Consider the following 5,028-nt stretch of genomic DNA (forward strand, 5'->3'; position numbering starts at 1 on the left):
TTATATTATTCAATATTCATACCCACTGCTGCAATGAATATCAATAAAGTTACATATAATAATACCTTACAGTTGCCAAGCTTGCGGCCTTCCTTAACACATCAACCTTCACATAATAGGTTGGAGCTTCATCTGGATTTGAACTCAGAATCCCTTTGTTTCCCTCTGGATTTGAACTCATAATTTATTCAATCACCTGGCCATAATCAATTTCAAATTTATTTAATCTCCTCACAATCGTTTTTTCTTGGCCAAGGATGGTAAATTTGGACATGGATACAGTGTCCCTCCAATACAGAGAATTGTCAGCAGCCCAAACAACCAATAGTGACCTCGGTTATGCCTACGAACTACAGTTGCAGGAGGCCCTCACAGCCTCCATGGGAACAACCCAATACTAGCACCATGAAACCACTAAGAGCGCCTCCAATTCTGGTGGCAATTTAGGCTGCTCTGAGATGGGTGGCGACGAAGAAGGGGAGATGACACTGTTATTGAGAATGTAGGCCCTCGAGTTCGAGAAATTCCAATAGGAGGTCACCGACCACAAGTAGGCAGAGGAAGAAATGCGGCGTTTGTCTGAAGACATTTACAGAAAAATCCATGATGCTAAATTTTCCCGCAACATTCAAGCAATGTCAGAGGATGAGTGGGAAGCCACTAGGGAAAACTATGAGAAACCCTTCGATGTCGAGCGGATTAGTAAGGATGATAGATAATTTAAATTGTATTACAAAGGTATGATCATCAATGAGAATTTGGACAGGATAGTCGTTACCAATAAAGTTATAGTTGTCTTCTAATTTCATACGCTCTAACACTCCTCCGTCCCTTCAACTGAACATGACTATGAGGGAAAATTATTCTAGCATATTGAAGCTACAAAAGTAGTGGGAAGATTCATCGCTCTTGCATCTTCGTTAAGAATATTTCTACTTACTTTGATAGGCAAACACCAATGTTGAGCTCTGTTATCTCTGTCAGTCTGGGAACTGTTTCATGTTGCAACGCATTTCTCAGTACTTCAAATACTAGGAGAATCTCTTCAAGGAGGTAGTGGACCGAAGCCAACGATGGTATGGGAGCAATGGTATTACCAATTCTGCTGCACATCGAGAATTCCAATAGAGACATACATTCTCAATGCATCTAGAGAAATCTGTAACCAGCAATCACAAAATGCAGTTCGAGACTATTCCCACTCACTTAGGAACGCTCTTCCAAATAACTTCCATTGGTTTGTAGGATAAGAGAAAATTACAGTTACAGGGAAGATATCATAGCTAGAATTTAGTTGAGAAAACATTCATTAAATGTGGAACTAATGGCAGAACTGACATGCGTAGAGAGGCCACAAAACAAGTGGCTCAAATATGAGCAGGGTAGGATATCACCTGCTTTGATACCATGTTAGACACATAGATGGTGAAGGCAGAATATGAATGATAAACATTGGATTTCCTTTACTATTCACAATATGTTCATTTATAATACATTGTACATGACTGTTGGATTCATCTTCCAACGTCTCTTGGAATCTGGTGGTTGTTCTCATTCCACACCAACCCATAGAGGATTAGGTCTCCAACAGTCTGCAACCTCAATTAACCTTTAAAAATCTAAAATTTTATTCTTCAACACTCCCCTGGCCATTCAAAGAAACATCTCCAGAATTCTAGGTTTTCAAATCTGCTTTCTTCCTTCCAAATACCTGGGGGTTCCCCTCACTGAAAAATCATATAGGAAATGAAATTGGGCAAGTAACTTTCCAGTTGAACCTTCCAAGCCCTAAACTTGGATGGAAGTCTCATCCTTGTCAAATCCGTCCTTCAAGCCATGCCTCTTTATCTTTTTTCTAGCTCTAACCACTCCAAAATCAGTCACAAATGCCATTCGCAGTATCCAGAGAAGTTTCCTTTGGAGGGGCACAAACATGAAAAAGAAATGGGCCTTAGTGGGGTGGGATCAGCTCTGCAAGCCTAAGAACGCTGAAGGGATTAGCCTCAAGGATCCAAACCTTCTTGTAAACACCCTAGGGGCCAAAACCTGGTGGAGATGGTTGGACAACCCAGACACACCTTGGGGCCAGCTCTAGCGAGCGAAATATGCTCCTAATCACTCCAACAAGACCTCATTAGACTTTAAGGTAAAACCTAGGGTTCGGCGATATGGAACCAAGCATGGAAAAAAAAAAATATTATTTAGGAACACAACTTTTGGGAAACTGGCAATGGGAAAAATGCCCTCTTTTGGGAAGATTCTTGGCAACAACTTCTAATCATGGGCACTAAACAACATGCAATCCTTCAAAGAACCATGCAAGCAAAGGGGAAACTTCAAGTAGCCCATTATTGGAAGCCCATTACTCTAGGAGCTTGATGGAGAGAATGTTTGGACATACAGGAGTGGTCTCCCCTATCAGAACATCTAGATTGACATTCTTTCAATCAACTCCTCTAGGAATGGCAAATTAAGGTTGACCAAGGGGAAGACAAGTTGCAATGGGAAAGAACTTGGTTGGGTTCTTCAATCTCAAGGAATCTTATGGATGCATAGCAAACCAAGATTAGTTGCAACAACAACAAATATATAAAATTCTATGGGGGAGACAGCTCTAGCCCAAAATCACGCTCTTCCTTTGGCTAGTCATGCATAGTAAAATTCTCACCGAGGACAATCTTTGGCACAAAGGCTTCATAGGTCCCTCTAGATGTCCTCTCTATGAATCACGGGAGGAAACCGCCAACCATATTTTAAACACTTGTGAATACACCATCCAATTTTGGGAATGGGTGGCTGGAATTTTCAAGACTATAGACAGAGACAAAGCCTCCATCCAGACCACTCTCGACAATTGGCACTTAAGTATATCACCCCACCCAGTAGTCAAACTGGTCTAGAATCTAATGCTAGGGACCATCTGGAAGAAACACAATGAAAGAACTTTCAAAAATGTAAAAGGCAGAGAGAAAACCTTTTTACCGTCATTAAATAGACCATATGTGAAACAATTTCCATTTCTAAGATACCTTGCATCTAGCCCCCCCCCCCATCTTGCGGATCAACATGTTCTCACTCTCCTGGATTTGAAGAATATCTATCTGAACACTCCCAAGCACTCGATAGCTTCCCCAATAGCTCCCAACCACTGGTCCTCCTAGGAGAATAATATATTAAAATTGAACTACGATGGCACGACCAAAAGTAACCCGGCAACAACGGGCTTCAGTGGTATCTTTAGAGATGCTAAAGAAGAGATCCAATGGGTTTACTTGGGGAAATTAAGGACAACCACCAACAACACCGCGAAGCTCCAAGTGATGGAACATGTTTTGGCTATCGCAAAAGAATAGAGATTTGGCCCCTTGATTGTCGAAGGAGACTCGATGTTGGAAGCCATGGCTTCCCATAAAATCCAACAACGTTCAACAATCAACAAGGTAAAAAAAAACTGAAGACTAACCAAAACTGATCACCGCATCTAACAACACATCAAGGCCCTCATTGGGCTCCACTTCTAGGCCGTAAGAAGGAAGGAAAATGGACTGGCCAATGAGGGCACAATTGGAAATGAATGATTGTGATCCCTTGCATGGAAGGAGTTGGTGTAGAAGAAAATGTAACTAGGCTCGATTTTCATTATGACTTTTAATTATAATATTATGAAGCAAAATTATTATTCCTTGCATCATGGGTTTCATGAGAAATATGTGTTTACCATAGGTCAAAGACTTCTTCTTGATTTCTTTAGGATTTTATGTTTCATCATAAGTATTATGAAAGTCATAAGGTCAAAATTTTACGCTCCAAGACAAGTGTCACTATCCTTGTGCAAAATCCACTCTACACAAATGTAGTGATTTCCTTGATGATATGTCGACCTAGATTCAAGACACTCATGTCGACTCAATGCACCATCGTTGACCCATATAAGGAGTAACGTGGAGTCAAATGGAATAAGTTATTAGATCAATTCATATTACAGTCAACGAAGAAGGAAATGAAGACACAATGAGTAAGGTAATATCTCGGAAGTGTCAAGTTCTCAGAAGTCTATTTTCGGGATACATAAATAGTGTGTCAAGTTTTCGGAAGTCCATAATCCATCCTCGATGATATATCCTGGAAGTATGTAAGCCATCTATGGTGATATATCTCAGAAGTCTGTAAGCTATCCACTATGATAGATCTCGTAAGTGTCTCGGAAGTTCGTAAAGCCATCAACTGTGACATATATCGAAACTCATTGAAGGACTGTGCAAATATATATACACAGTGACTGTGTCCTCGGTGGTGGCCTATCTTATTACTGTTATATGGAATTACATAATAAAATAAATGTGGCAGCTGAGCTAAGAAGGTGTCGGAGACAATGACTCGACAAGTGAAGACATGAGGAGAAGGAGTGCAGTGATATCAAGACAGTGAATTGTAGATCAAACAAAGTATAGGACAGTGACAAAAATCTTGGAGGTAACCTTGTGTCTATTTTGTCAAGGGTCTTGGTATTCATCATCTAAATATCTATAAGAAGAGATTCAACGGTTTTACTCTCAAAAGGATAGTTTTTTCCCTGGCTTGGAGCCAACACCTTGTGTACTTGTTCTATTGTTGATCTTCTACTTTGATAATTGTTTGATGATTGGAGAAAACACTAACATAACAAAGTTAATTGAAGAACACAACACAAACTGTTATCAATAAGTTTGAGAAGAATCACTAACCCATGAATTGCCCTAGATCCTTTAACATGGTATCAAAGATATGGTTCATGGAGGGCATGAAGGAGATCAACTATATCATGGAAAATATTATGAATAAGTGTTTATCTTTAGTTGGCCTAATCAAGCAATACTTCAAAATAGTGTGGATTAAATTCTTCTCTTCCTAAGATCTCAAAGCTTCAAGAAATGAAGGAATATTCTCAGCTCTCTATGGAACATTCGAAGATGAAAACATATGGGTAATAGACAACGGAGCTTCAAGGCATATGACCGGGTATCACAAGAAAATCAAGACCTTGTCTAA

General features: G+C 39.9%; 1 pseudogene; it reads left to right on the forward strand.

Moving 5' to 3' along the window:
- Positions 1-257: 257 nt before the first annotated feature.
- Positions 258-803, forward strand: LOC149233557 (uncharacterized; annotated as a pseudogene).
- The last annotated feature ends 4,225 nt before the right edge of the window (positions 804-5,028 follow it).

The sequence above is a fragment of the Pinus tabuliformis genome, chromosome J, assembly GCF_031772625.1.
Source record: "Pinus tabuliformis cultivar Carrire ecotype Pingquan chromosome J, CPIR1, whole genome shotgun sequence".
Lineage (NCBI taxonomy): Eukaryota > Viridiplantae > Streptophyta > Pinopsida > Pinales > Pinaceae > Pinus > Pinus tabuliformis.